Source organism: Leptonychotes weddellii, chromosome 5 (genome assembly GCF_054177405.1).
Source record: "Leptonychotes weddellii isolate Sample4059 chromosome 5, ASM5417740v2, whole genome shotgun sequence".
NCBI lineage: Eukaryota > Metazoa > Chordata > Mammalia > Carnivora > Phocidae > Leptonychotes > Leptonychotes weddellii.
In genome coordinates this window covers 127,179,484-127,201,484 of record NC_138373.1, presented here as the reverse complement: position 1 = coordinate 127,201,484, position 22,001 = coordinate 127,179,484, and the positions used below count along the sequence as shown (strand labels likewise).

Here is a 22,001-nt window from a genome sequence, read left to right as displayed (position 1 = left end):
AAATAAATAAATAAAATCTTTAAAAAAAAAAAAAAATGAAAACAAGGTGATGGCTATTCTGCCTTCTTCTCTGGAGGTTCTAGGCCAGAATTCACGTCCATGCTCATTCAGGTTGCCGGATTATCCTGTTTTCTTGCTACTCTGAGACTGACATCACCATGGTCTCACTGGCTCTCAGCAAGGAGCCACTAGAAGCCTTCTGCGTTCCTTCTCACATGGCCCCTTCCATCTTCAACCCAGCAATGGCCTTGTGAGAAGAGTCCCTGTTAGGCTTGGAAATTCTCTGACTCCATCTTCTGCCACTGTTAAAGAAAACTCTCTGCTTTTAAAGGGCTCAACTTTTGGGGTCAGGCCCATTTGCATAATCTCCATATCTTAAGGTCAACTGATTTGGGACTTTAATTACATCTGCAAAATCCCTTCACTATAGTACCTGCATTCATGTTGGGTTGAATAGCCAGGAGAGGGGAACGCAGGGGAGCCATCTTTAGAAGTCTGCCTATGACATGTGGTGTCTGTTCATGTGCGCATGTGTGTCTCTCCCCTTCACAAAGCTGGAAGCCATGGCCATTTTTATATCCCCATTACACACATAAGTGCTGAAAAATGATGTGTCCCATATCTGTCCAACAAACTACCACCCATTAGACAAAAACACACATGGCACCAAATGCTATTAATTGAGCCCTAGAAACTCAAGATGAAATAGAAATGCAATGTACCTACCTCAAAGCATATATTTTAAATACTTTATTAGACAGATGGATAAAATGTTGATGATGCTGGTTGTTTCAACAAAAATGCTAGATACAAATCAACAGCTAAATAACTGAGCAAGTGAGGAGAAAGAATTTTACAAATGCACATGCAGTTCTTAGTTATTCCAAAACTCTAGTGTCCCGTACCTTTTACTAACAGCTACAAAAGCTCTTTTTATCACTAGAAGAAACTTCTAATACAAATGAAAAAACCCCTCCTTAAATATATTCCATAATGCTTTCAGTAGCACAGTAAGACAGGCAAACAATGCTTTCTCTACAGCCAGGGCCAATAAGTATTACAATTTAGGATCAGCACCTTGAATAAGTGCCGACAAGCAAACAGACTGCCCATGTAAAGAACAGAACAAAAGAAACCAATCATTCTGCCACAGTTCCTAATTCAGAAGGCTGAAGCATTTTGCAGTACTTCTTGAATTTAAAAGGGGGAAGGGAGGTTAAAAAATGTGTACTATATTCCTAGATGCTCTGAATAAGCCACTGAGTTAATACCAATTCAAATAATTTATTCCTCAGCAGCTATTTGCCTGTTCTGCACCTTCATAAAAACAAAATGGTATTTTTTTCCCAAAGCATAAATAATCGCATTCTTTTGCAGGCTGATGTGACATCTGCATAAAGATAATTAATTCCTATCTTCCGCTATTATCTATTTGTCCGCTACCAAAGGGTAAGTGGTGTTTTCTCCAGGCTCTTGTGTGCTAATGTACAATGTTTAGTGGTAATAAGCATTTTAAGCTACTGAAGAGCAGCTTCAAAAGAACATGAAATTAACTAAACATACATCACAACACTGTGCTATTTACAACCGGCTCCCATGGATAATGAAACTTCACTTAGGACACCCTATTTCTGTTCAGTCAACACATTTCAAATACTATTAAAGGGATCACTACCTGCAAAGGACCTCAGCTGATATAATTTAACTTTATCTTGTAACACGGGGGGGTTACAGCATTCTCCGTGACAGTTGTCTTTTCAGATACTACAAAAGGGTTTCTGCAACAACTGTTATCTGTCCATCTCCAGAACAACCAGATAAGATTTAAACATCACGCAACGCACGGCAGGAACTGCTTTAATTTGGGGTTATCTGAACTCTGCCTGAAGAATGAAAAAATTAAAGGGCACACACATGAACAGAAGGCAAAATAAATCCCCATTGTGTTTTTCAAGATGCTCACTGGTGCCTTATTCTTTTTTTTTTTCTTCCAGCAATAAAACAAGATTCATACTCTGAGTATTTCTTCAATCTGAACCTGAGATTGTAATATCTTTTGTATACAGTCTTTCACAACAAAAGGAAAGCCAATGAGCATCAGGACCCCCCCTCAAATACGTATGAACTTCCCTCTTTAGAAAGTTAAATTACTAGTTTCATTAGCCTGAAACATGATCTTTTTCCGATATACAGTAGAGGGCACTTTCAGAGTTGGGTTTCAGATGGGAAAATAGCTATCTGAGCTGAGACTTAATATTTGTGTGGGTCCTGCTGGTGTCAGCCCCAACCTTCATCTGCCCCCTGCTCCCAGCCACATTCCAGAGAAGGGTCACTACGTGGTGCTTTTTGACACAGGAGAAGTAAGTAGGTTTGCCGGTGGGAGTTCTGTAAAAGTTTATGTTGCCTCTATAAATAAGAACAGTTTTAAAGACCTGGCAGATGTGCCCCTTTCTATGCTTTGCCTCCCCCACTCTCTTTGCTCAGAACACGGACCTGACAGTCCCAAGGGTAGCAACCACTCTGCAAGAATGAGGAGACATGCCTGAAGATCCAAGCCAAAAGGTGGGGCATTAACAACCACCTTTGGCCATACTAGATTCATGAAGGTCTCCACAAGGGACACAGTGAACCCAGAATTTTCTGCGACCTCAGAGGGGAAATATAAATGTTAAGAAATACATGCAGACCGAAAGGAGAGTACTAGGATCCAAATAAAAAGATTGGTCCAGGTTCTCTCCTGAGAAAGACAAAACTACTGGCATCTCAGTAATCACTTGTCCTGATCCCATTAATAGCAGCCACAGGAACAGATGAGAATTCCAAGGGCTTCATGCAGACCTAAAGACCCCATCTCCCCCTTCCACCCCATGTCCCACTTTCTCCCCCCATACACTCACATGACCTCTTGAAGGAGAGCACACAGGAAGAAAAACCTGAGAGTCTCCCCATCTCACCTAAAGATACAATTTAATTCTGTTGCACCGTTTCTTCTACTTGACTTTGTAGCGGTCCCTTCCCTACTATCCAGGAAGCATAGAAGGCCAGATCAGTTAACAGAGTAATAAAAAGTTCCCATTTTTTCACACATCTGGGCCAAGATGAAGTAATTTAGTCAAGTACTGAAATTCAAAAGCAGCAATGCTACCCCTAGGAAAGCCCTCCTGAGAGAGAATACAAATAAACAACTTTTTATATTTGAAAAGTATGTGTAACTGGATATTAAAATAAGAGTTTTAGTTCAGACCTCAGATGATAAATATCAGATACACAGGGAGGTGTAAACCAAAATGCAAATTTCCAAGGAGGCATCACAGAAGTATTTGACCCCTTGCTGATTCAGTGGGTACAAAAGTGTCAGGTAACAGACAGACTGAGGAGAATAGGAGTGAGTGCCACCTCTTTCCCTTCAATGGAAAGGAACCTCAAGGGCACTTTGAAAGCTTATTATATTGCCCCAGAGTTGGAAGCCACAATTTACTAGTGTCCCCAACCTAAGAAATATCAGGGGGCCTGCTGCCACACAGGAGAATGCTGTATCTGGGAAGCACTGGACAGTTTGCCTTTCTAAAAGGACATCAAAGATGTGGATTAGCAGTGGATATGGCAAAAGAGCCAGCTTGGAGCCATTCCAAACCCTTTATAAGAAGACCACCAGGCAGGGTCACCAATAGAGAGAGACTATGATATAGATCCCCAAAAAGCAAGGGCTGATGGGAAAGTGTCAGCCCGAGGGAAAAACAAAACAGTCCAGGGGAGCTGTGGTCAGAGGACCCCAGCAGGGAAGGCTCTGATGGATTCAGAGACACACCCAAGACCAAATAAAATGAGTCAGCTCTGAGAATCTGCTGGATCCGAAGTGTGCAAAGCCAGTGTGAAATCCACAACCCAAAAAAAGAACTTTCCTGTGGACACTTTATACTGTTCTTGTATCTCAGAAGAGTCTATGATAGCAGCTAGTAAATGGAGAAAAAATTAGCAAGGAAGAAAGTAGTAGCCAGTAGAAGGATGCTCCAAGAAGCAGGAGCTTCTGTCTTGTTATTTGCTATACTCTCCAGCCTAGAACTATGCTTGCTACATAGTAGGTGCTCAATAAATATTTGTTCAATGAATGAAAGCCCATCACATCCACCCTTCCAGAATGCAAACTCCCTTGTACATGTCTACCAGAGACAAAGATTAACTTCCCAACCTTTTTTTTGGTCCAACATCTTGGCAAGGCTACAAGGGTGGCCGCTGCTCTCCCAGCTTCCCCGTGCTTACCCAAGGATGACAAGGAGAAGAAAGATGCCTGAAAGTCGGCCAAAAAAGACAAAGACCCAGTGAACAAATGTGGTGGTGAGGCCAAAACGAAGTGGTCCAAAGGCAAAGTTCGAGACAAGATCAATAACCTGGTTTGTCTTGTTTGACAAAGCAACATAGGACAAACTCTGTAAGAAAGTTCCCCAACTCTAAGCTTATAATTCCAGCTGCTGTCTCAGAGACTGAAGATTCAAGGTTCTTCAGGAGCACAGCGCAGCCCTTCAGGAGCTCCTTAGGAAAGGACTTATTAAACTGGCTTCAAAGCACAGAGCTCAAGTCATTTACACCAGAAACGCCAAGGGTGGAGATGACCCCACCTGCTGGGGAAGATGCATAAACAGTTCCCACCAACTGTACATTTTGGAAAATAAAATTTTATTTAAAAAAGAAAAAGAGGGCGCCTGGGTGGCTCAGTCGGTTAAGCAACTGCCTTCGGCTCAGGTCATGATCCTGGAGTCCCGGGATCGAGTCCCGCATCGGGCTCCCTGCTCGGCGGGGAGTCTGCTTCTCCCTCTGACCCTCCTCCCTCTCATGCTCTCTGTCTCTCATTCTCTCTCTCTCAAATAAATAAATAAAATCTTTAAAAAAATAAATAAATAAAAATTAAAAAATTTTAAAAAAAAAGAAAAAAGAAAAAGATTTCTTTCCCAAATGAGACTATAATTGCAATTTAAAGGAATTATAAGGCTTTCTAGTACCAGCGAACTAGCAAGTTCTCTGACTTAGGAAAATATTTCTTTTGATTTGTATTTTGCTAGAATTTTGCTAGAATTTTCATTAAAAACAGGGAATAAACTTTACCTTCTGAATACAGTTTAAGTGGATAGCAAGAAGCACAATTTGCTTTATGATTAAATTTGCATTATGATTTCATCCTATACGTTGTACCTGTTCAATGTGCTAATTACCCAGAACATGGTTTACAAAGCAGTTCACCACACATGTTCCATTCTATCTTTGTAACAATCAAAAGTACCTCTCATGGTTTGAGAGGGCTCACCAAAGAGTCAGCAGCAATACTGGCTGCATGATAACAGGCTTTGTAAAGCCAACTGTAGTACTCTTTCCAATACTGTTTTCTTTAAAGGTTTTCTGAGTCAGTCGTCCTGGATTCCTATCTAGCATCTCGTGTCCACATAAAGATAGATAACCCTGGACTCCTGCCTTAATTATACCCCAGCTATTCCTAACAGATGGTCGTTTCATCCATTATTCAATTCACTTAGCCCACCTGGCTTCCTGACCAATGACTACAACATTTGTCTCATTAGATCTTAGCATAGGATTAAGTTCAGCAAAAATAAATGGAAATTCCAAAATAACAGTGGCATAAACAAGATGGGATTTCATTCCACCTGCATAACATATAGTCCAGTGCCAGAAATGACCAGTCCCTGACAGTACAGGACCCAGACAGACTCCTATCTCGTTGCCATCTGCTTTTGGGCCATCTTGGTCCCACCATCACATCTACCATCCAGCCAGCAGGAAAGAGGAAAGAAAATGATGCCTATCATGTTACACACATCTCTTCTACTTACATCCCACTGGCCACTGGGATGGGTTCGGTTACTGTGGTAATCATGTAGTCACATCTACACACAAAGAGGCGAGGGAATTTGAGCTCTTATACGGCAGAAATATGTCTTATTCAACTTCTATAGTGTTCAATACATATCTGGCACTGTTTAAGACACTGGCCACTATGATTCTTATAATCACTGCCATAATCATCCACAGGACAAGCATTTACCAAATACCGTTCTATGTATCATTTTTAACTAAAGAGAAGACTGACGAAGGATCCTTTCACTAATTTTTTTCAACACTGATCAAAACAGCTACCACTGACATTAAAATAACTAACAATAATAACTGGTTCTTCTTACCCCCAATAGTCTCAAAATGTTTAAATATTTGGTGGTAAACGATATGGAATTCTCACTTCATACAAATGAGCGCAATTTCAACTATTATGTTTTCCTACGAGGCCAACAGACAATTTATCCCAAGTGACTCAGAGGAAAATGTTCCCTATTCCTAAATAAAACTCCTCTGACAGCATTAAAACTTGAAAAACACTATAAAACTAAAATGAACACAAGAGCCAACCTGTTGTTTCTGTCTATTTAAGAAGAAAAACAAGTAACTATTAACTATTCTGTGCATTCATTTGGAATGCAAATGTCTGTCACTCAGTAAATGATCACAAAATTTAAAAGACAAGAGATCACCCGTCTTATTCAAAATCAAAAGAAATATTTTCCTAACCTAACAGAAAGGTAGGAAGAGAATTCTGATAAAGTAGCTAAAACAGTAAGATAAAAATAAATTCCCCCATGGCATCTACTCTAACAACTCCCCATTGGCAAAGATGTAGTTTTATGAATAATGAAGCCATTTTCATTTGTTTACTAAATATAATATAGGTTTGTCCCTTGGATGCTATTTTAAGGGAACATAGTAATTTCTGCCATTTGTCCTTTTCAAACTTGTAAAATGAAGAGAAAGGAAAAAATACCTAATCATACTAGATCGAATGATTTATACTAGTTTGTTTAACCTAGAACTATTAGAAATTTCTAAAAAAGACAAAAATAAAAATACCACAGTAACCCAGTGACTCCTAGCAAATTACTACTGGCAAAGTTAAGAATTTAAAGCTTGCTTTACACACCAATGGACTTTCTTCCCTTCTCCCAACATATATTTATTATTCTACCTCCCTGCCTAAGATACTTTCTGTTGAATGTGAACCTTTCAAAAACATCAGGGAAATATCTCCCATTGGGCACTGGTATTTAGGCATTAGAAAGGTAAAAAATTCCTTTAAAAAGCATACAAAAAGGCTCAATAGGTTGTTTCTGGCTACTACAATAGATTGTTCCTGGGGAAGCATGAGCATCACGGATTTAATCAATCCCAGATTTCTTTACAAATAATGAAATCTGGGGCGCCTGGGTGGCTCAGTCTTTAAGTGTCTGCCTTCAGCTGAGGTCATGATCCCAGCGTCCTGGGATCGAGCCCTGCATCGGGCCCCTTGCTCAGTGGGGAGCCTGCTTCTCCCTCTCCCATTCCCCCTGCTTGTGTTCCCTCTCTCGCTGTCTCTCTCTCTGTGTCAAACAAATAAATAAAATCTTTAAAAAAAATAAAAATAAAAAATAAATAAATAAAAAACAATGAAATCTGTAGTTGGAAAATTCTGTGTTTTTAATCTTTCACTTCCATTTATACATTTATATTTCCTGAACTATTTGCCATATGGATACCAACAAAACTAAGAAACAACCCTATTATGTTGCTTACAGTGGCATCTACTTCTTGCTCTTTTCCCAGGGTAGACAGAGCTGCTTGCCATTTTAAATAAATAGATTAATAATGTGACTATTTTTAAAAAGTTCCCTATAGAGTGGTTGCTTTAAAGCAGTAAACAGAACGGTCTAGTTTCACAATGTGGATGCTTTGGGGATAGGTTCAAATTCATTTCTAAACAGTGCTGCACATGACAATTTTAATTATTAACATTACTCTCCTACCTGTGTCAATTTCACACCTGACATTAAAAAAACAAAAAAGAACAAAAAGAACATGTGCTAAGACTGTTCAGTTGATGGGCACCTGGGTGGCTCAGTCAGTTAAGCATCCAACTCTTGGTTTTGGCTCAGGTCCTGGTCTCAGGACTGAGATCAAGCTCCGCATCAGGCTCCAAGCTGAGCCATGAAGTCTGCTTAAGATTCTCTCTCTCCCTCTCCCTTTGCCCCTCCCCCACCTCTCTCGCTCCCTATTAAAAAAAAAAAAAAAAAGACCGTTCAGTTGAAAATACATAGGAAGAAATTTGGCTAAATTAGTATTATATTGACTGTTATTTAAATTTATCATTACATCAATGTGACTTAAGTTTCTCAAAAGGATGGAGATTAAACAATACCATAATTTTATAATTCTAGTCAAAATTCTATTAAGGAAAACACTCATGGCATTTTTATTTAATGCTTCCAACCATTCAGAACAATTTTTAAATGGAAGTATCAGATTTCCCTCAGATTAATTAATACTACCTCCCCTGATGGACATTTTATTTTATGGTCATAAATTCCAACTGATTATTACTTGCTTACATTTTATATGATTTAAGAATGTCTGAAATCATGGGTATATTAGTGTATAAGTGTGGGGCATTTGTTCACTAGTAAGGGAAAAGGGAGATTAATAAATTTTTCTACCATATCCTAAAAGCTCTATAACTGCAACCTTCACTAAAGTCAAAGACTTCATTTTATCTTCTATTAGCTAGAAGCAATGTTTTCCTTTTCCAACTATCTATTCCTAGGTCAAGTCTATTGTTTGGCATACATTGAAAATAACAAGTGGCATCTTGGTTTGTATTTCTCAGAAATGTTAAAATGCTAACAATAATATAGTAATCATAGGACTAAATATCCATCATGGGAATAATGCCCAGACCATAGAAAATGTTAGCCTTTTCTGACAAGGCTATGGAAGGAAAACACAATGGAGTATAGATTTGCAATAAATAGTCATTCTGATTATTATGTGGCAGTTGCCCTAAACACTTGCATTACTGGAAAGCACCATAACAGCACGCAATAGCTAAAAAGAACATCGATTACAAACCCACTGAAATCAGAGAGGAATTAAACAAAAAAGTCAAAACTGACAGATCTGTTATTATACGAACACTCTAATGGGACTTTATTGAGACTCAAAGATATTTAAAGCAACTCCAAAATTTAAAAAAAAAAATAATTCTATACTTTACACATAGGACATATTTTTTAAAATAAGTTAATCGTCTTGACAATTATTGATCATTATTTTAATAAATGAGGAAATGGAAGAAGTACTGAGAAGAATTCCAGGATGCTAACCTAAAATAGTATTTAAATGTAGTCAAAATGATCTTCAAAGTGAAGTTTAACTTTGATTACATTTTGTGTACCATTTATTTAACTTCTTTGCTCTACTGCTGACTTCCAAGGTCCCAAAAGGAAAAGGAAAAGCCTTATACCAGGTGAACACGGCCAGGGCTAGGGTATGGTGAGAAAGGCTTTCAGCCAGAGCATGAAATTGAGAACTCAGGTATCCAGATGTGAAATTAACACAATACTTTTAAAAATCAAAGTTAAGGGGCGCCTGGGTGGCTCAGTCGGTTAAGCGTCTGCCTTCGGCTCGGGTCATGATCCCAGGGTCCTGGGATCGAGCCCCGCATCAGACTCCCTGCTCTGCAGGAAGCCTGCTTCTCCCTCTCCCACTCCCCCTGCTTATGTTCCCTCTCTCTCTGTGTCTCTCTCTGTCAAATAAATAAATAAAATCTTAAAAAAAAAAATCAAAGTTAATACAAAATAATGTTTAAATAAAGACAGAATCAATATTACTGACTGTTCTTTTGCCTTAGATATGGCTCTAAGCACAATATGTCTCAGCACAAGGAGTGCAGTCTTTATGTTGATACTTGCTTCATTATAGATTTTTTGCATTAATTTTATTTTTAAAGTATTACCTAGCATATCATTTATCTTACTACTGAGTTTTGAGCACTACCCTTCCCCACCCCCTAAAATTTCATGTTCAAGGCATCTCCCTCACTTACCCTAGTCTCAGCCTCCAACTTAGAAGTCAATAAATACCATCTGAATGAGAGACAGAATATGTAAATTAACCTGTCAATACTTCCTTACCACCTGCAATACCTCTCAGACTCTTTCCAATACACTCCTCTTGATAGTGCCATGGATGAGCACCCCTCTTTGTCAGGTGATTTATATGACCTCTAATTCTCACAAGAACCCTTCAAAGTAAATATAAGTCTCCCCTGTTTTAGGACTGAGAAGTCAGTCTCTGACAGTGCACGGACTTGTTCCTAACACAGGCCCTGAGTAAATATTAGTTGGATAGTAATGACAAAGCCAAGAAGTGGAGTCTTGGACTTTAACCCAAGTGTATGTCCCTCCAGCTCAGTGATCACCAACGCCAAGAAGCCATTTTTAAATCTTTCTTCTGTTTCCAGTAACAACTACAGTGGGCAGGATTCTAAGATGACCCTCGTGATCTCCACCCCCTGGTGTCACTCCTGTGATTATGGCAAAGGAGTGATTATATGGTAAACCTAATCTAATCACGTGAGCCCTTCAACAGCAAGCAGTTTTCTCCAGCTGATGATAGAAAGGGATGTTGGAGAGATTCAAAGGATTTGACACACCACTGCTGCCTTTGAAGATGAAGAGAGCCTCCTGAGAAGGAATGTGGGTGACCTCTGGAAACAGAGAGTGCCTGCCAGCTGACAGCAAGAAAACAGGAGCCTCAGACCTACAACCACAAGGAACTGGATTCAGCCAACAACCGGAATGAGCTTGGAAACAGATCTTTCCCAAAGCCTCCAGAGAAAAGCCCAGTTGATGCCTAGACTTTATCCTTGTTAGATCCTCAGCAGAGAACACAACCAAGCCTGCTCAGACTTACAGTAACTGTTTACAGGCAATAGAAAACTTATATGTCAACCCCTGCATGACTTCATCATAATACCACAAAGCAGGACAATTATCTGTTCATCTGACCTCCTTATTATCAGACTAAGGATTTACCCACACATCTTGGTGTGACTTGCCCAAGGCCAGACACATTACAGGCACCCAGCTGATGTTGAAGAATTGGATGAATTCACACACTAGTTCTTTAATAAAAGTTTAAGGTACTAACAGCAGTGAGGAGAGGAGAGCAACGTGCGCCTGACATGGGCCTGAGTGAATATCTGGGGGCTAAAATTTGCCATTTTATATCCTCGTATGCAATTGAAGGAACACACATTTTTAAAGACCAGTCCCACAACTATGTAAACTTGAGATATTGACCTGGATATATGCTCAGCCTCACTGTATAACCTATAAAGAACTACACAAGCTTGGGGCGCCTGGGTGGCTCAGTCGTTGGGCATCTGCCTTCAGCTCAGGTCATGATCTCAGGGTCCTGGGATCGAGCCCCGCATCGGGCTCCCTGCTCAGCGGGAAGCCTGCTTCTCCCTCTCCTACTCCCCCTGCTTGTGTTCCCTCTGTCAAATAAATAAATAAAATCTTTAAAAAAAAAAAAAAAAAGAACTACACAAGCTTATATATAGAATGGCTTTGGCATTGTATCCCCCACAAAGAAGACAGACCAAATATCCTTCATGTCGCCATGTTCCTTACTTCTCTGGACTCCAATTGCCCTGTCTTCCAGCTTCTTCTTTGGTATTGGTATAACAATCAAAATCATAATCTCTGAGGAAACTTCCCTCAAAACTACTTCTACCTTCTAAGAGTGTTATATTCAAAGGCATGTCACTTACCAGAAGAAAGAATATGAAGTAAACTAATCACACGGACTGACTGCCTATAAGGAGTTCCTAGAAAGGTACGTTAACCCCCCTCATACACATACAAGAAGAAAACTGAAATCACTGAATGAGCTGCTTAACGTTGACTTCCATCCATAACTCCGCACTCTGCAGAAGGAGAGAGGGGGAATGCACACTGTGTATTTATTCATCTTTGAATCCCAAACATTTAAGAGAATTTTTATACCTGGTAACACAATAGGTACTCAATACATGTTTACTGAACTGAAGTAGCACTAAAATCTGTGATGACTTTTGGTATCCTTTTTTTTTTTATTTTATTTTATTTTTTTAAAGATTTTATTTATTTATTTGAGAGAGAGAGAACGAGAGACAGAGAGCAGGAGAGGGAGGAGGGTCAGAGGGAGGAGAAACAGACTCCCCGCCGAGCAGGGAGCCCGATGCGGGACTCGATCCCGGGACTCCATCATGACCTGAGCCGAAGGCAGTCGCTTAACCATCTGAGCCACCCAGGCGCCCGACTTTTGGTATCCTTACACACAAATGCTACCCTCACCTCACAGCCAGGAATTCATTACTTATAATTCAGCAGACTTAAAATAAATGATCTTCTCCAAATTATTCATCCTTTCTTAATGGCATCATTTCTATTATTCAGCTTGCTTTAACTATATTTATATATGCATAATGAAAAGGGAAAGTGCTTCACAAATGGAAAGTATTTTGAGGAAAATAGATTCTAAGAACAAGGAAAATTATAAAATCCTTAAAGTCTTCTTACATATTAGTCAATGACTTTAATTGCTATAATTATGTGAATGCAGCCCATTAACATCTTGCAGTGATGCTGATATTAGTATCCATGCTTTGGAACTCTTTCCAAAAAGGTCCTCTTAGGGCAATTAACCCTATTCGAATGACACCCAAGAGGAATCTAGGTTTTATCAGTTTCTAAGCTCCAGGTAACAGTGTTTTAGGTAGGTGCTGCAATATTCCAAATTAGAACTATAAAATTACTTAAAGGTGTGACCTACAGAAATACAGCTACCCATGCTTCCACACAGCTGGAAATCTAAGTTAGTCCTCATCTGTCTGTGTCTAACTACCATGTTCAATTGTTCGCTGAGTCTTAAAGATCATGAGCACCAAAATGCAGGGAAGTTACAGCTGTTCTTTCAGAAAACGGTCGCCAGGGAAAAAAAAAAAAAAAAAAAGAGCCCCATTGAGACATTTACTCTGACAAGAATCTGTATAAGAATCAATAGGAAAGCATGATAGAGAATTTTAAATTTCCTGAACAAGTAGGATGCAGGCAGAGTCAACTGGAAATTGCTTTCGGTAAAGAAAGCTGAATAATTTTTTTTAAATACATATATAACTAGTTTTGAAAATTCACACCAGCAAAACATTTGAATAATTCCTAGGTTCCACAAAATATGGGCCAAAATCCCAACCAAATAACTCCCCATCGTTCTCCCACCCAAACCTTTTCTGAGCAGTTACGAAAATAAGGTTGGGAAGGGGAGTGGGCAAGGAACAAGGAGAACGATGGGGAAGCCCTCATGACTTACAAATTAGGTAAACTTTCTATTAATCAAGAATTGGCTCTATGCTGTTTCTGCGTATATTAGCACGATCCAAGAACTAAAGCTGGGCCATTCAGTCATTTATTACATAAACCATCCCTTACAAAATAGAACCTTGCCAGCCACACACTTACTTGGTTTACTAGTTCCTGATTACACAGCAATCTAATTGCAGTACACACAAAGAAGTAAACTGTTGATGTAAGACATTACTTGTACGAAATCCTACATTTGTTATTTTTCTTGACTCGGCCCCAAAAAAAAGGCCTGTTATTTATACCAAAGCCTAAAACCTCAGCAAACTGATAAGTAAACAAATTAATATACATATCAAGAATTTAAATGCAGGCCCCCAATGCCTGGAGTTTCATTAAGAGCGAACAGCTATAAATTTCTAGCCAAAAATTCCCACTGTTCTAAAATTTGTATATGGCCTACTAAATACTTCTCATAAATTATGTCCTGACAGCATGTTATTTCTACTTACTGAAAATATTACTGTATTCACTAACGTATAATTTTCTTTCTTTAAAAGATGAGAAAAAACCCTGAACTCACATGCCAAGTCTTACTACTACACGGCCAGACACTCTGGAGCCCCATGTTGGCAACCTACGAAGTAACATTTGCTCAGTTCAGCGATAAGCCTGTTAGGTGACCCAACACAGTCTTCTGTGCTGCATATTCCACAGCAAATTTACGTGGTGACAGCTATCAAGTGATGTGCTTTTGCAAACTCTGAAACAATGCACATTTGTAAAGGTAGCAGCCAATATTAAATAGATTTTTTCATTTGCTGAACGTATAAACGCCGATAAATCTGGCACTTGAATCTAAATTTGCCAACTGTAATTACAAACACATGTGTGCATTACATAGCTACAGATGCACTTAAAATAATTACCTTCCTGAAGATGTCTGCTTCTCCACAAGCTACTAGAAAAAGCTGCTAGCTACTCTCAATGCAATAGTTTTCCATGTGCAAACACATTAATCAGAATACCTTATATACTTGAAAAGACAAAAGAGTTATTTCTATGCCTCACCTCTTCATTTTACCTCCCTAGAAATTTGTAACCCACCGTTTCCAAGTAGGTCTCACTTTTAGGATTTTAGGAGAAGCTGCCCACAATAATGTAAAGGGTACTGAAGTCAAGGCACAGCTTTCTTTTCAGGATGGCTTCTGTACATTTATTTTCTCATTCCTCTGCCTCTGATTCTGAGATAACTTAACCACCTCACTTGTAAACCGTGTCTTCACTAAAGAAAATTTATGTGCTACACAACTGGACAAAACAATGTGCTAAGGGTATTCATCTCTGTCATGGACATGGGTTAAAGAGAATGGTCAATAGTCACAGGCATTTACTGGAGACCTGAAAATCTGTCTCCACGAAAGTCCATGTTTTTCAAAGTGGACAGAGCATTGTAGGCTGCGGACCCATCACCACCTCTTTCCGAAGGGCACATAACTGAGAAGTGCTTAGGGCCACCCTCTTATTGTTTCAATACACAGATACTCATAGCAGAAGTAAAGCTCGAAGAGATGAGAATGGCCGTTTTGGGGGAAACACAGCTCTAAAACAGGGAGTGAAGCGGAGTCTGTTTTTCATTAAAGGCCTTACAGTGCTTTTGACATTTCAAATTAGAAGGATTACTTTAATAAAAACAAACTTTTTCTAAAAATTAAGAAAGTTAAAGACTCTCAACCAATTCTAGGTAATAAAGTTCCTACCGTCAAACAAGCACTGGGAGTACACAAAATAAAAAAGAGAAGAGGCCTTCATGTCTATCAGCAACGGCCAAACAACCAGAGGGCCAGCAGAGAACCAGGCACTCCAATGGGGTAAGTGATATCAGGGGCCGTGGGAGTCCAGGAGCACCTGGCCCTCCCAGCTTCTCCAATCTGTTGTTGTCAATGCTAGAGACCACCTGCTACCAGAGGAAGAACAGCTAACGAGGAGATAAACACTAGATCAGATGCTTAATCATGGCCCTCAAAGTTCTATCTCAAGAGTGTTAAAAGAAGACACCACCAAAAAAAAAAAAAAGACACCACAACACAGACATGAAAGTGCTTAACGGCTACAACTTGTTCAGCAACTTAGTATTCTGCCATTTCATTTTATTCCTTTCTTTTTTTTTTTGATTTATTGGACTCTCCTGCCACTGGTACATTTTCATTGGGAGCTGCCTTAGGGAGTGATCTCTCGTCCTCCTCCTCAGGGTTCTGGGTGAAAGCCTGAATTAAAAATACATGTTGTGGTTGTTGTTTTACATTGTGGATCCCCTGTCTTGGGAATGGGATGCCAGGCCTCTCTGGAGAAGCTTCTGTCACACCAATACAAGAGAATAAAATAGAAAATCCAAAGGCCCAATAAGCAGAATGCAAAAGGCTATGAATAAGTAGTGTGGTTTAGTCTCAGCAGAAATAAATCAATACATACATTGAAAAGGATTAGAAGAAAATATAACAAAGGGTTAAGGCTGATTCTATGCTTGAGGTGCCAGAACTGCAATTTAATTCCTCTATTTTTTTCTACTTTTGACAAGGAAAAATAAAATAAATGTGACAAGTGTTGTTTAGAAAGCCAACACAAAAGATCAGAACTAGAAGGGAGACAAAGAAACAGACTTTCCTTATTTAACAGGTCACTCAATTGCGTATCAGGAAAGAAAAGGGGCTTTCCTAAGGATACACAGCAATTCAAAGGCAGTATGGTATAACTGATTAAAAGGATACAATCTGAGCTCAAATCCGGCCTTTGCACTTTTAGTTATGTGACCTGGGCAAACTGCATAATGTCCAGGGGCTTTACTTTCTTTATCTGTAAAATACAGGTAACAACAGAACTTTCCTGTCAGGGTCACTGGAAAATCTACGGAGGAACAGTGTGAATAAAGTGCCTAGGTCCATACCTGGCACCTATGAGAAACTCAAGTAATGTTGGCTTTTTTGGTTTTGGGGTGTTTTTTTTGCTAGGAAAAAGAATCACAAGTGTCATTGCCATCCCATTACCATTATGTGGTCGGCATGCTTCCTGCATACTATTCAACGTCTATGGTTTCCTTTGTGCTTTTCATCCCAACCTGTGTGCACTTTTAACAACTGGGAACCACTTCCAGTTAACAGCAGCAGAGAGACCCAGAACAATTTTTCGTGACATATTATTCAAATAAGAATAAAAATCTTGTGAACTACTCATCCTAAAACAGTGATCCATAAATCATCATTTCAATTTTCTAAAACTACTTGCTCAAAAGAAAATTCATATTCAGTACAAATAAATTCACACTTAATGAAAACACCTCCAGGTATTAGGAAGCTGACAGAAAATAAAAAAGTAGAAAAGTAGTGAAAAGAAAACTTACTTTGATTATCCAGATTAGCAAGATCTTTTGAAAAAAATCTCTCCCATAACCCCACTTCCAAATCTGGATGCCTTCCAAAAATATACTCTACTGATGGCTTAAAAAATAAAAAAATATTCATCTAAAACTAATGATGTAATGTATGGGGATTAACATAAGAATAAATAAATAAATAAATAAATAAAAATAATAATAAAAAAATAAATAAATAACACGCAACTTTTTGTTAACATTTTTTTAACAAGGAAAGGCCTCTCACTCTACGTCTAGTTTGTAACTTCCCTTCCCGCTCTCCTACTACTAGAAAAGAACACTCTGAAGTTTTGGATAATTAATAGCAACAGGTGTCAACAATGGGAGGTGATCATCTCACAGTGACCTTTACCTTCCCCAATTTCCTGATGCTCTACAGTTTGCATGCATCATCTCCTGCACACCAGGAGCAGAGAGGGGTTTATTGCCTACACATGAATATTGTCAAAGGTCATGAAGTTACTAAATATTTTTCCCAGGGAAGTACAAATGGATACTGCTATCTACAAGAAATATGAGATAATAACATCAGTCAATAATGGCCATATGTTCTTAGAGAGTCATACCAAATCTATAGCTAAAAGCTTTATGATGGAATATAAGCTTGATAACTGATTATCAGTCTCCTTCCAAGTTTCCATACAACATTTCTATTTCCTTCAAGTCTAACAAGTAGCATACTGTTACGTTCCTCCTATTTAAGTCTGACAGATGAGAGGCTCTGACTAAACAGCCAATCTCCCTTCAGTCCTCCTTAAGGTAATGACAGATTCTTAAAGCACACGAAGGCACTTTCTAAGACTCCAAAATTAATAAATGATTATTTCTGAATTTCCATTCTAGCTTGCAGTCTCAATGCCCTACACTCAAACTTGAGCTATGTCAGGAGGAAACTAGACAACATTTTCTTTTTTTTTTTTACAATATCTTATTAGATATTAATTACAATAAATTATTAGAATAAATTATTCTATTAGAATAATTATTAGAATAAATTACAATAAATTATTAGAATAAAAACTCTTACAACAAATTCAGAAGGTCTTTGTCTCCTTACTTGACTGATGAGGAAATTGGAACTCAGAGAAATTAAGTGACTTATCCAGGGCCTCTCAGCTGTAAGTGGCAAAGTAAGGCTAGTACTCAAGTGGCTACTTACATAGAAAGCCTACACTGTTCAGTGCACACAGCAGACTAGACATGTTTCCAGAAGTCTAACCTGTATGTTGGTTTGATAATGCAGAAAAGGTTGTATCAGATCCCATCTCTCGGGATGCCTCGCACAACCACAGCTAAATAGGGAACAGAAAACTGCAGTGGGAATTTCTGAATTGAAACAAATGGAAACCTCCACTCCTCCAGCCTTCCCCTCAAAAGCAGAATCCCTGCTTCTGAGCACCTTAACTGCACCAGTGACTCTCAGCCTCAAACTTTCTCCTGTACCAAATTATAAGACCTGAGGTCTAATAATTGTTATAAATTTCTCTTTCATTCTGTGGCTATGTTCCTCCTTCACATCAGATGATGACCAACTGAATCCTAATTCATTCATTCAGCATATATTTGATGAGTGCCCACCATGTGTCAGGCTCTGCAACAGGTACTACAAAGATGCAATGAATAAACACCTGCCATGAAAAACCTACAGTCTTACAGATGAATCAGATGGAGCATGTGAAATTCTGACAATTATAACATGAGGCAGAAAGTGAGGACTGCTTGTCAAAACCCACTTTGTTTCTTAAGATGGATTTTATTGACACTCAACGAAATTGGGGGGAAAAGAACAAGAAATCTTTTTAATGCCATGGAAGCTAATTTTTCTTTAAAACTATATTCTACAGCTTAGTAAATTACATATTCTTGAGGTGGCAACATTCTATGAGGTTTCACATCAGTATTTAAATCATTCTTTCACAAACAGTTTTAGGGGGAAAAAAAAGCATGTAAGAAGTAGTATGTTTCCAAGTGAGACTACTACTTAAATCCAAGTCCTTTGATTTTTCTTTTTTAAGTCAAATGCTGATGCATAATTCATTAGGAGAGTCTTTATAATGGCAGGAGTGGGAGAGCTGGTGAACATTTTGCAAAATACACAAAGAAAAAACCTTACAGTTCTTCCAGAAGCAATCCAGCAAAAGTGAAACAGCCACAGAGTGTAGGAGAAAAAGTGCTGATGATGTCAATGGACCCAGATTCAAATCCACGCTCTTTCAATAACCAGAAGACAGATTTGGGTAGGTCACTGTCATCTTAAGATCTCAATTTCTTCATCTCTGAAGTGACGAGAATACTGTTGCCCTATTTATACCACTTAGCTCTTGTGAGGAGCCAACACGATCCTGGATGGGAAAGCACTCTGAAAAAAGTATTACATCCTATATAAATGGCCACACATATCATTATAGAAATCTTAGAAATTTTGTCCAGGCAAGGCATTGACTTTTCCATAAATGTTTAAATAGCCTGAATATTTCAATCTCTATTTCTGTCTTCTCTCACCAAAATTAACTTGGAATTTTTTTCATTTGCTAAATCAGTCCATTATCCTCTTACTCCACTATTTTTAGAAATTATCTCATAGTCAACTGTTGGATGCAAAGGGTCTTTTTAAATAGATGATAGGTTCATTGCATAATTGTAGACATAGTCCCTATTCAGTAGGAAACTAACTAAAGTAGACTTATTTCTTGTTTTTTTATTTTAATATTGAAAGTGACCAAAATAGATTTTATTTCAGAAAAGGAAAAAACAAAATAAAAACATAATTGAAGCTATGAGAAGCAAAAGCAAATAGAAAACCTTTTTTTTTTTTTACACTTTCCCTGCTCTTTTATCGAAATACACATGTTTTCTGGTCCATATGAAAACTCAAAAGTGTGAGTTTCTTCCCTAACCAGGAGGATTACACTAGTGAACCTACCCAGCAGGTGCCATTCTCATAAAATGCTCTTCTGAAGAGTAACTTTTTTTACCAGAAATTGAAGGAGGGAGGAGGGATTATAGCTATTTACTGAAAGGTACACAGATTAAACCCAATGACTTATGTGTCCTTTCAAATTAACTCCATTTAGAAAACCTCTCATTAAATGTAATCTAGTTTAAATGCATATCGGAACCACTTATATTTGTTACTTCTCTCTTGATGAGCAATTAGTTCTAGTCTTGTTTTCCTTTCCTGATCTGATAGCTAAAAGGCAGAAGTGAGAAACATTTACTAAATCTTTTGCTGAGCTTCCTAGATGCACATTAATCATTCACCTCCCCCCCCCCCCAATCCTGGCCATTGGGAGCTGGACAAGACAAATAAGACAAAAGTTAGAGCTTTCTGGTTTAGTCAAGAGTCATAATAAAATACCAAGGAGACATATGAAAAGATGTTCAACAGCACTAGTCATCAAGAAAATGTAAATCAAAACCACAATGAGATACTATTTCACACCCACTAGGATGCCGAGAAGGAAAAAGTTAGTATCAAGGGTTGAGGATGTAGAAAAAATGGGATACTCAGACATTGCTAGTGAGAATGGCAATGGGTGTGGCCACTTTGGAAAACAGTCTGGCAGTTTCTCAGCTGGTAAAACACAGTGTTTTCATATAACCAGCAAGTCCACTTTTAGGAATATACCCCCAAAAACTGAAAGCAGGTACTCAAACAGAAACCTGAATAGGAGTGTTCACAACAGCACTATGCACAATAACCAAAAAGTAGAAACAACCCAAATACCCATCAACAGATGAATACCTAGATAAAATGTGGTATATTCACACAAGGGCATATTTGGCAGTAAAAAGGAATGAAGTACCGATGCACGCTACAACATGATAAACCCTGCAAACATTTGGCTAAGTGAAAGAAGCCGGTAACAAAGATTACATAGAATTCCATTTATACGCATGAGATTATGTCCAGAACTGGCAAACCTATATAAAGAGAAAGATCACTGGCTGCACAGGGCAGAGGGGAATGAGGATACATGGAATGATAGCTAAAGAATGTGGAGTTTCTCTCTGAAGTGTTAAAGTGTTCTAATCATTGTGGTGACAGGTGCAGAGATCTGTGAATACATTAAAAACCCGCTGCTGGGTATACATACCCAGCGAAAGTGAAATCGGGATCTCAAAGAGATCCCTGCACTCTTCATGCTTATTGCAGCATTATTCACAATAACCAAGTGCCTTCAGCAGATAAATGGATAAAGAAGATACACACAATTGAATATTATTCTGCCAGGAGAAAGCAGGAAATCCTGCCTTTTGAGACAACACAGATGGACCTTGAGGATATTCTTTTTCTTTTTTTTTTAAGATTTTATTTATTTATTTGACAGAGAGAGAGATAGCAAGAACAGGAACACAAGCAGGAGCAGGGGGAGTGGGAGAGGGAGAAGCAGGCTTCCCACCGAGCAGGGAGCCTGATGCAGGGCTCGATCCCAGAACCCTGGGATCATGACCTGAGCTGAAGGCAGACGCTTAACCCACTGAACCACCCAGGCATCCCATAATGTCACTTTATATGTACAGCTGAACCACATGGGTTTGAACTGTACAGGTCCACTTAGATGAACATTTTTTTAAATAAATACAGAACAGTATTGTAAATGGATTTTCCCTTATGATTTTCTTAAGAATATTTTCTTTTCTCTAGTACTTTATTCTAAGAATATGTATGAGTATTTTGTAAGAAGAGTATGCAATACATACAACATACATGTGAATAGATTGTTTATCAATAAAGTGTCCTACTAATAGTAGGCTATTGGTAGTTAAGTTTTGGAGGAGTCAAAAGTTATACATGGATTTTTGACAGTGCAGGGGATTGACCCCCGTAACCCCTCTGTGTTCAAGGTCAACTGTATAGCAAATCATGTTGTACACCTTAAATATATACAGTTTTTATTAAAAATATATAAACAAGTGGGGGGAAAACAGTAAACTGTACAACTTAAATGGGTGAGTTGTAGGATATCTCAGTAAAACTATTATCAAAAAAAAAAGTTTGCAAGAAGGGCAGAAAGGACGAGATTTTCAAGATTAGGTAAACTAACCACTGTATTTCAAAACTGGAATCACTTTAAAATATTGTATGTAAAAAATCATTTCAACAAACAACAAAAGTAGTAATAAAATTACCATTTATCTAGCCTGCACCATTTACTATGACCTTTACACACCGAATCTTAAACTCCCCTAGAATGTAGACATTGTCATTTCCATGATGCAGTTAAATAAGAGTCGAAGAGGGGCGCCTAGGTGGCTCAGTTGGTTAAGCATCTGCCTTTGACTCATGATCTGGGGGTCCTGGGATGGAGCCCTGCATCGGGCTCCCCGCTCAGCAGGGAATCTGCTTCTCCCTCCCT

The 22,001-nt window shown here is 38.6% G+C and overlaps 1 protein-coding gene and 1 pseudogene across 1 annotated transcript in view; one reads left to right on the top strand and one right to left on the bottom strand.

Moving 5' to 3' along the window:
• TMTC2 (transmembrane O-mannosyltransferase targeting cadherins 2) overlaps nucleotides 1-22,001 on the bottom strand; it is a 341,011-nt gene that overhangs the window by 291,657 nt on the left and 27,353 nt on the right. The gene's annotated exons all lie outside the window — the stretch shown is intronic.
• On the top strand, nucleotides 2,539-4,636 carry LOC102735004 (small ribosomal subunit protein eS25 pseudogene; annotated as a pseudogene).